Below are 11,223 nucleotides of genomic sequence, written 5' to 3' on the forward strand. Positions count from 1 at the left end.
AGACTTATATTATTAAAAAATTATTTTGTTAAATATAAAGTGTGTGAACCAGCCAAAAAAAACCCCCGACATTATATACTTGTGGTGTACTTTACTCATCTCCTGCCCTCAAGCTCCCAACATCCCTGACTCCCTGCAGTGCTGTGGGTGCAGCTGGGGTGGGAGGAGAAGGCTTGGAGCCTGGAAACAGCCATGGAAGTCCTGTGGCTGGGATGGGTTGCCCAGGGTTGCACTCCTCAGCAGTAAATCAGCTTTGCTGCCTCACAAGCTGCTGCCCCAGCAGGATTCCCTTTTTGGAGCTGTCATGGACCAGCCCAACTCCAGGGCTCTCACTATAGCCTTCACGTGTTTTTGCCTTTTTCTGGTGCCATTTTAGATTTGATGCCATGTCCTGAACATGGAAATTTGCTTTCAGTTCACAAACTCCATTTGGTACCTCCAGATGCATCATTATTTACGCTGATTAGTAGTTACTCTAATTAATTACAGCTTAATTACTGTAGTTAATGTTTGTACAGTGCTTGGAACAAGTAAAGCACTGCACGTGCCACATAGTATTCTTTTTTTTCTTCTTTTTTTTAACTGTTATTGAAGCACCATCTCCATTCCATGCTGTGCTACTTCCTTAATTCCCATGGAGTCATGGTAGCACCTTTATTCCCACCCAGGAGCACTTTGCTACCAGCTCCCCCTGGGATGCTGCAGGCCTGGCTGCCACACAAGGTGGAACCAGGCTCAGGAAGAGCAGCATCTCTGGCAAGTGGGATTGCTGAGCAACATGGGGATGCTCTGGTTTTTCCCTCCTTCACCCTTTCAGGGCATTGAGTCTAAAAACCAAATGGAAAAAAAAACCCCAAACTGATGGGCAGGGCCCAAACACAGGCAGCTGGAGCATGCATGTGGGTGACAGGAGGGGGAAGCCCTGCAGATCCCACCACAGATGCTTCTGTGAGGTGTCCACGAGATGCTGGCCTGTAGAAGGGAGCCAACTCCTTGGGCACGTGGTCCTGCTGAGGGGTCCTGTGACTCCCCCCGAGCACCAAGGCAGCAGCAGGGCAAGGTCTGGGACCACAGGGAGGAGCCAGGGGCACAGATGGGCTTATCTGGGGGGTTTGTGGGGAAGGGCCATGGGTGAGCAGTGTTTCCACAGCACCTGGGACACCAGGAGCACTAGCCTCAGAAATCATTCTGAACCAAAGTGTTTCAGCCTCATCTCAATCTCCCTCCTTTCTGCCTTTTTTTTTTTTTTTTTTTTTTAAATTTTAAATGTTTTAGCTCATTTCTCCCTTTAATTAATCACAGCTCTGGGCCAGCCGGGCCCATTAACTACTCTTCTCATTTAGACCTTTCAGAGATGCAGTTGCAGATGCAATTTCATTTGTTGACCTCTGATCGATAGCAATTAATACCATCTCTTTCATCTTGTTGAAAGGCTCTTCTTGGGCTCCCAGGGCCTGCCATCTCCAGGGAAAGGTGCCTGATACATGTGTTATTAGATGGGGGAGCACAGCCTCCTCTGGGGGTGTCATTCTTCCCAGCCCCCAAAAATACAGGAGGTGTTTGTGGGAGATGGAGAAGGTGGACAAAGGTGAGGGAAGATGCAGAAGGACAGAGACAAGAGCAGAGGGCTTGGCCGGGCAGAAAGCAGGGGAAGGTGGAGTTGATGGGTTGGAAAGATGAGAGAGAAGAGAGAGAAATTATACAGCCTAGGAGAGATGGATAGAAAAGGGAGCCAAAAGGTCTCCAATGGGAGCAAAAGAGCAGGCCAGACAGCAGTAGCTTCGAGGCAACACCTTCAGCATGAGTAACTGTGAATTTTGCAGAAGAAACATCTGGAGCCAGGACAATCCTTCCTCCAGGGGTGCTTCACACTCAGGTCTCACTTTGATGTGATGCCATTTTTCCTCCCCCGCCAAGTGCAGCAGCTGTGTACAGCCTCCCTCCTCCTCCCAGCAGTGGGAAAGCCCACCCTGAGAGCATCACCTCTTCCCCATCCTCATTACTATGTCATGACCCAAGATTATTTTATAATGACAGGATTATTTCCTGCACACGAGGGGGAGGAGCTGTCTCAGCTCTGGATTACCTGGGAAGCATCAGCAGGGTGGTGCTGTTCTCCCCCAGCAGCCTGCAAAGCCCACTCCAAACCAGGCTGAGGCTGGGAAAAACCTGGACTTGGGGTACTCCCCATCCTACCATCCCACCCAGACAACTCCATGCAGTACCTGGGTGCTGAGCCAGCAGGACATGATGGCTTCAGTGGCACAGCACGAGGCGAGTCCCATCCAACGTGACCCAGGAAAAACTCCCCCTTAATCCTCTGAAACAGCTGTCCTGGAGTCTGACTGTGCTACCAGCCTTCCTCCCAATCATGGATGGATATGGGCACTTCCTGGGGCAGAATGGGAAAGGAAAGAGACCAAGACCTTTGCTCTCCCTCAAACTCTCCCCTCCCGTCCGTGCTGAAATGCTGGTTTTGCAGTCCATTCAGCTCAAGTGAATGCAGATGGAGCAGGTCTGGCACAGGGAGAGGAGGGGAAAGATTTGGGGGTTTTATTTTACTAGGATGAAAAAATCCTGCAGGTTCCTGGCTGGTGCTGTTACTTCTGCAGCAAAGTCAACAGGCCTCGCAGGAAGCACGAGGCCGAGGTTCAAGCACTTCCAAGTCAAGATGCCATGACACCCAGAGAAGCAATTTCCCATTGTATGGCTCATCTTCTGGCACTGCAGCTGCACGAGCAGCAACTGCCCTGTGTGCAGGGACCCACTGGAGCTGCAGGTGCCCCTAAATTCCCCCTCAGGTTCTCTGGATCCAAGGTTATCCCCTTGGCTGCAGGCCTGCACACTTGGGCTAACTGCACTTCTGAACAAGCAGTAGCCTTGTCCTCCCCCCAGTGTGAAAAGAAAGCAAATGGAGACATGCCTGGAAAATTTATCGTGCTGTGAAGCCCCTTGGGATGTTTTTGCCCTCATGGTTTTACTTCAAACAGCCTCAATCCCACGGGTTTAGTCAGCAGTGTGAAAAACAAGAACTGGGTGGAGGCACAGGTGCCCCAGGCACGGGAGCAGGAGGCACGCAGGGAAAGACAACACTTTGCAACCCTTAAAAGCTTCCCTGATGGTCCAAGAGTCTCCTTGGGGTAGTGGACAGCACAGGAAAAGTGGAGATACCATCAACCCCTTGAGGTGGAGATAAGACAAACGCCATGAGATGCTAGAGTTTCTCTGCCTGCTCCTCTTGGATACTTCTGAGAAGATGCAAGGCTGGTCTCCATCCAGCTGGAGCTTGGGGACCCATGGGTCATTTGCAGCTCCACCTCTCACCCAAATTGTTAGCAGCAACTTGGGCTCCATCCTCCTGCATCTGAGAAAGTGGACCACAACCCCAAGCCATGTTTCCCAGGCCAAAGTCACTTGAGGTTTGAATGCTGCCAGTGACTGCAGAAGGGCAGCAATCTTCTTCTGCAGAACCATGTTTGGAGCAGAAATAAGGAAGTTCCAAATGGGAGACGTGACTCTGAGGAGCTGGTTGGTGCAGAAGTACAGTTTTAGGTGGATGCATGTCTGAATTTCGGACTAGTGAAGCAGACATGAACCCTTTGAAGGAGTTACCCCAGCAAGGAAAGTTTCACTGGCCAGGCCTGGCCCCTTGCACCTCCAACCTCGAGCAGGGTGGAGAGGAGATTTAGAGAAGTCCGTGTGCCCCACAGACTTGTTCTGCCATTTTGTCAGGTACACTTTTCAACTGGTATTACCCAAAAAGTGGCACGTGACCTTAGTTTTTGAGACAGAATAAACACACCTCTAGGAACATAACACATAGCAAAGATTTTGCCACCTCCATGTGCAGAGGCAACCAGTGGGCAACTGGAATCGTGGCCTAGAGAAACCTTGAGGCCTCACAGCCTTTTCTGTTACAAATCAAGAGAAACCAAGCAGGTTAAAAAATACAAAAAGACAGAAAGCTGAGAGCAGTTGAGCCACACTTCCTTCAAACAAGCACAAATTTGGGCCAGAACCTGCTCCTGGAGAAGATGCAGTGGAAAAACCTCCTGTCCTCATGCAAAGGTGTCAGCACCTGTGACACGAGAGGCTCTTGCCATTCCTCAGCCCTGATATCAACAGCTCCATTCCCATGGGTACAAGCAAAAGGCCCCTCCATCCAGTTTTCTCATCTCTGGTGATAAATGTACATGAACCTGATGCCAGCTGAACTGCACCACCTCCCTGACCCTGGAAACTTGTGCATTTTGGGGGGTAAAAGTGACCTTGGCACTTCCCCAGATGCTGTTAGTGGGAGGCACCGTGTGATACCAAAGTGACAACAACTGGAAATGCAGTGTCAGTGGGACAGACCACATCAAAACCCAGGCTAATTGAGTTCTATTGCATTAGTGCAGAGTCCCAAAGTCCTGAAGAGAAGCAGCTGCTGTAAAAGTGATGCAACTATCAGCATAGTATGAGTTTTATTCTTTTTTATGAGCAGCTTTTGCATTCTGCCCCTGCTGTGGCCCTGCCATGAGACAGAGGGTGAGGGCTTCCCCTGCAAAGCAAGAGCCTTATGACTGGTTCTGAAATAGATCACTTACAACCAGAAGAAGTGGTATTAATGAAGTGCAGGGGTAGCCAATTTCAGGGAGCTGTGGTTCGTGGCACTGCAAGCAAAAGCTGACTTTGGGAAGGAAAATGAAATGTTAACCAAAAAAAGCCATTTCCAAGAGAAATAGTCCCACTGCACATCATCCAACTAATCCAGGCATGAAGCCATGTAACACATGGAAATTCCTCTTTCTCCTGGTCAGGAATAATTTTGAACCTGTTTCCATGGTGTATCCTGGGCTGCAGGAAGAGCATCCTGGCCAGCAGGTTGAGGGAGATGAGTCTCCCTCACTAACTCCACTCTCATCAGACCCCACCTGGAGTAACTGCATCCAGCTCTGAGGCCCCCAGTAAAAGAAAAACATGAACATGTTAGAGATGGTCCAGAGAAAGGTCACAAAAATGGCCAGTGCTGGAACTGCCTTCTTAGGGAGACTGTCTGAGGCAGTTGGGAGAAGGCTCCAGAAGACCTTTTTGCAGCCTTTCTTAAGGGGTTCTTAAAGGGTTCTTAAGCAGTTCTTAAAGGGGCTTTATAAGAAAGACGGGGAGAGGCTTTTTAGCAGGACAAGGGGTGATGGTTTTAAAGAGGGGAGATTTAAACTAGATCTAAGGAAGACATTTTTTACAATGAGGGTGGTGAGACCCTGGCACAGGTTGCCCAGAGAGCTGGTAGGGGCCCCATCCCTGAAAACATTCAAGGCTGGAGCTCTGAACAACCTGAGGTAGTGCAAGATGTCCCTGCTCACTGCAGGGGGTTGGACTAGAAGATCCTAAAAGGTCCCTTTCAACCCCAACCATTCTGTGATTCTGTGTCCTCAGGCTCAGAACACAATTGCAGGTTTCTAAAAGTTTTGTTGACAAATTGATGCAGCTCTTTATTGCTTATCTACTTCTCCTCATCTCAGTCTCTCTCATTAATGAAGCACGGAAGCATTAATTAATGTTAAGAGGCAGATAGCAGAGTTTTTTTTTCTTCTGTGCATCTCTTCATCAAAGGTGGGCCTGTGTTGTTCAGTTATAAGTGGGTATCCAGAAACGGAGAGCAGCTGTATTTTCAGCTTGTGCTTTACATACCCAGCAGGAAGCATTTGAATCCAGAATTTTAAATGAAAAAAGGGACCTAAAGAAGCATCGAGTTTCCAGGAGAGGCCCAGCCTTCACCAACTCCCCTGCTGATGCTTTATAAGTTAATTTTTTGTGGAAAAATCCAACCTGCTGCAGTGACCGAAGAGGAACAGAGCTCTTCTGAAAACTTGAGACATCAGGTCTCCAGAAGTCTTGGCAGTCAATGAAAAACAAAGTCTGAACCAGGGGGCTGCTCTTTCATCCCAGTGGTCGAGGCATGGAAGAGCCCTGAGGTGGCTCTTGCATAGCATCAGGCCATGGGAGATGCCACCAAGGTCTCAAGAAGGTGGGACACAGGTGTTCCTCAGCTATTTGTACATGCACAGGCTCTTTGCCCTGGCTTGTGTGGAATGTTCAGGGTAAAACCTTCATGTTTTGTGGGTTCATATATGAAACCCATTCGTTGTCATGGGCAGAATAAAGACTGAGGGCTTAGCACTTCTGAAGAGTCAAGTTTGTGGTGTTTTCAAGACTGACATCCTGAACTGAGACAGAAAATAACTAGAGGACCCAAAGCAGTTTGATGTGATTTAGTCCAGGGCTCTGTCACAGGCAGGGCTGGACTCTGGGTGGCTCAGGACCCTGTCCTCAACATCTGCCACCAGGAGAAGATGGACAAGAGTAACGGCTGAGAATGGAAAAGAAAGCGAGCAGCTCTGAGGTAGAAAAGGCTACCTCTATCTTCTCATCAGACAAACCCTTCAGCAGATCCTCCCCAGGCACAAATCACTCTGTGTGTGCCATCTTTCTAAATGAAATGCTGCTACAACAACAGATCTCAAGTGTCCCCTGAAGGCAAGCTGCTCAATACTTATAATCACTTAATAAACACATGAGAAATGGCACAGAACAGCCCCACATAATCTATGTGCAATGATCCTTGGTGACAAAGTGTAAGTGACCAAATCCCTTCCCAGGTCTAATGATATTTTGCTTTAGTAAGGCAGTGATCTACCTCGTATGGCAAAAATAAAGCACTCATGCATAAAATTAATACAGTAAGCTCTGAAGTCATAAAGCTTTCAGTCTGTGATATATTTGATGGGAAAATGACTAACCTGTAATTCAAGTTCTCCTGGTGCCTTATTCCTGATAGGTTGTAGGGTCACCAAGGCGTTGCATGATCAAAGTGGGCCATTTCAGAGGAGTAGGAATTATTATCAAACCAGGTAGGAAGCCCATCTGGGTCATGTGGGTAAAAAAAGCCCTTGTGAGGACACAGGTAGCAGCTTCTTCTCATGGAGGTCAAATCTGTCTTCTCTTTCCAAACCTGTGTGAAAAAACTTGCAGCAAACCACCTCCACCCATTGTGCTCCCCTCACTGGGCTGTTGCAGCCTCCCTCCCTGCAGGACCTGGAGCCCTTGGGCAGCTCTTGCAGCCCTGGCCTTCTTCTACCAGTATGAACTTGTCTCAGGGAAAACTTCTCTGGCCACCTTGAAAAAGGGAGGAACCATCCAGAAAGCAACAGCAGGGGTGGTGAAGCAGCCAGCAGTGTCAGGAGCCTGCAGCACAAGCCATGGCAAAGCCTGTTCACAGAATCCCCAAGGCTGGAAAAGACCTTTCAGATCATCAAGTCCAGCCTGTGACCAACACCACCACATCTCCAGACCATGGCAGTTCCATGCAGCCCAACAGAAAACAGCTGCAAAGGAAAAAGCCTTCAGATCTTGTTCAGTAGAGTCAAATACTGAAATCCCCTCTCTACATACCTCTTCACTCCTGCTTGTAGTAACTGGGGGATCAGCAACCCAACAGCAATTTCTTGAGGGCCTTCTATAAGAAAATGCAGGCACCCCTTGCTCTGACTGCAGGGCTGGCACCAGAGCACACTGGAGGCTGCACCCTTTGTTCCAAGCAGAAAAACAATCCTCCCATGCATGTCAAATGATCAAAGTGTTTTAAATTAAATAAATAAAAAGCCAGCTCCTCCATCAGGGGCACTGCCAAGCCATCGAATCAATGGGTTGTTAGCTACTTGATGTATGGGAATATGGGGAAAGCTATCAAATGATTTCTTTGTTAATAAACTGCTACAGTAATTACCATTAGAACAGAAATGGAAAGATCTGGATCAGGAATGGAAAGCTGTGACTGGTTTCTCATGAAGTGAAATTCAAGTGCACAGGATGTTTTCCTTTTCTTTTAGCCTTGATTCTGCAAGGTTTTTGAATTCACATTCCCAGGGCTGCTCATGCACCCAGCTTTGTGCACCCCTGTTTCACCTGAATCCCTTCAGGTCAGGGAGCCTCCAGCAGGGCTTACCTGGAGAACAGTAAAGTTCAGGGGCACAGGGATGTTGTACCTGGCAGAACAGGCTCAAATAAAACCAGTGCAGATGTCCTCTATGAGTTTAGTGCCAGCCATGAGTCCTCAGTCTGAAGAATAACATGGTACAGGGAAGTAAGAGGGACAAGATTCAGAAACCAGGAGCTGCTCGTGGCTAACATGCTCTGCTAGGGGTGCAAAGTGGGATGCCATGGAGCAAGGACAGCCAGGTTAGACCTGTGGAAGGACCTTGGGAAGATGGGAGGCCTGAGGGTTGAGTCCTGGTTTGGGGTGCACAGGAGAGAGTGGGAAGATTGAGGGTGATGATGGGGCTCTTGATGATTGTCTTGGTAGATGGCTCCAGGGGCAAGAAGGTTCAGCCCATGCTGACTGTGTGCTAAACACAAAGCATGAGAGTATCATGACCCAAAGTCTTAACTTTCAAAGTTCTCTGGTACTTAAACATAAGGTTTCAGTCAAAGTACATGGCAAGTTCTGCAAATATATCAGGAGGCAAAGCAAAAAGCCACCCCTTTCTACCCTTCCCATTTTGCCACTTGTGGTCGTTAGAGTCACACAATTTTTCCAGTGAAAAAGCTTGATCTTGTCTAAAGTGCAGGCCAGAGAATGCCATGAGATACACTCACAGTCCAGTGTCACTCCAGTTAGTGGGACAGAAATGATCATGGGGGATGGAGGAGGGAGAAAACCATTTGCTGCAGGTTGAGGACTAGTCTGGCTGTTACAGGTATCTCAGCTGCCCACACAGTGGCCTGAACTGCCACCACATCCTTCCTCCTCACCTTGCCTTTGCCTCTGCAGCTGAGAGAGCACGTGGGTGTAAACAGTTTCCTTCACAAGGTAGGAGATGGAGAGCAAGTAACTCAGTTAACACAAAGAGAAGGTCTCAAAAACCTCAACTCTTTTTATGAGGAAAAGAAAGGTTGAGGAAGCTGGAAAACACCTGAGAGAGGTATCATTCCACATCTGCAAATCCCACTTTACCTGCAGTGCTTAGACAGGACAATATAATAGCCCCATAGCTTTGCAGGCACAGAATTTCAAGTGCTTCCAGACCCTTTGCAGACCTAATGTATTGACTGAAATTGGTTGTCTTCTACTAGCACATAAAGCAGAAGGAGGGAGAAAGAGGACTAATGGATGTACATTAACCTTTTGGGACTAGATTTCCTGATACCAGCTACTGATGCAAAATCCATTAGAAGGAAATAGCTGGGAACCATGGTGAGTAAATGCTGCAATGCAGGGAGTAAGTCTGTGAAAGATCTGAAGTGGGCCTGGAAGGGACAGGGACTCATGCAAAGGTGGCTGCAAGTGCAAGACAACAAAAGAGAGCTCTCTGATTTGCTCTGGGAGAGAAACCCTGCACACAAAAAAAAAAGGCTCTGAAGGTTTGGAAACTGAGCTTGGCAGCTTCTGCTTTTTGCAGTGTGTTCTGTCACTCACTCCAAGGGCAGAGCTTTGAAGCACCTTCATGAAGCTCTTCCATTGCCACACACACACGATCTTGCATCTTTCTTCTCCTTTGCTCACCTGGGCAAGCATTGTCCAGAGGCTGTGGTGAGATGAAATGGCTTTGCTTGCTCCAACACAGCCTGGGTGCCTGGCTGATGGGCAACACCACTCTTTACAGACATGAACTCCTTCCCAGGTTCTCCTGTTGGCCTGGAAAGCACCAAAACAATGATTTCCACCCTCTGGGTGCCTGAGCTCCTGCCTGTCATGGGAAAAGTAAGCCCTGATGGCTGGCAGAAACACCACAAGGTGGGGTTTTTTTTTTCCAAGTGAAACACAGGCTCCACCCCAGAAATAGCTGCCCAGAGAAAATCAACTGCTCAGGTTCAAAGCAGGTACAAAATGAGCTTTTTAAGGTCATCTTCTTGAAGTTTGAAGAAATGCCAGGAGTAGCCTGGCCACAGTGTGAAGCAGGAACAGAAGAGGTGGGGGTCACCAAGGCACTGAAGAGACAAAACAGCCTCAAACTCCTTCACGGGAGGATTTCTCCACTTGCTGGGTGCTCTGCTCCGAGATTGTAACATTTAAGTGCTTTTCTTTCAGGGATGTGAAGAGAACGGGGAAACAGTGAGACCAGAAGTTGTTCATATTATCATTTAATACGCAAAGACAATTTCAATCGTTACTTTAATATGCACTAATTAGGTGTGGGAATACACACCACATCCCAAGGGCTGGTTAGAGCCTCTCTCTCTGTTGCACTCAGGCATGTTTTGCTCCCATTATCAAATATTAGAAAATGCACAAAGATTTATCACCTGTAGGGCACAGAAGAAACCTGTGATTTAGCCTCCTTGGCAGTCAGCACTAACAAGCATCTTCCTAAAACAGAAGAGACCATGGTGCAGTTTCATTTGCCATCCAGAGCCAGCCAGAAGCCATCAGCACTGATTTAGGACTCCCTCTGGCTGACAGGATCTTGGACCTGGACAAAAAAAACTCTCTCTGGGTGCCAGAGCTCCCAGCACTTTGTTCACCTCACAGCTCCCCATGAAACCTCTTCATGCCTCTGGTTGTCATCTCTGTCCTTTCCTCCAGTCAACTGTGAAGTCCTTGAAGCACTAAACGTAGGAACAACTGGGCATACACCACCACGTTGAAGGATGCACCTCAAATGGGACCAGTGTGAGATTCTTTGACCTCCTGGGGCCTTCTCTAGGGTGCCAAACAGCAGAGCACCCGGGGTGAGCATGAGCTGAGCAGTTATCTTCCACCTGCAGCCCTCTTCGATCTCAAGTGCTGTCTGCTTAAGCACAGAGCCAGTTCTCCTGCCTCAGCAGGGTGCATGTTTTCTGTCTTTATGGGAGTGCAGCATGTTCTTTGTGGGGAGAAGATGACTGAGGACTTTGCACCTTATATGTTTGTGAAGATTCTTCTCCTCTTTTCTGCTCACCCTGCCGTTTCTGTGCTTGTGCCTGTAGTGCAAGTGCCATCTCCAATTTAACAGACCATGAGGTGCCATCCAGAGAGTGATCCAGGGCAGGTACTACCTTACCAGCCTTCAGTAGGAACTGTAGCTCCTTCTGACTTGTCAGCCTCACAGACCTTGCCCTCCATGGCATGGGCCACAACCACAGCATCTTAGTGCAGAACCTGCTGCACCTCATCAGTTGTTCCTCTATGTGTGAATTTGGGAGGCTTCAGTTTCAAAGCCTGGAGCTCCATTTTGCATTCACAATCCAAATCCAGATTAAAGC

This window comes from Apus apus, chromosome 6, assembly GCF_020740795.1.
Source record: "Apus apus isolate bApuApu2 chromosome 6, bApuApu2.pri.cur, whole genome shotgun sequence".
In the NCBI taxonomy this organism is placed as follows: domain Eukaryota; kingdom Metazoa; phylum Chordata; class Aves; order Apodiformes; family Apodidae; genus Apus; species Apus apus.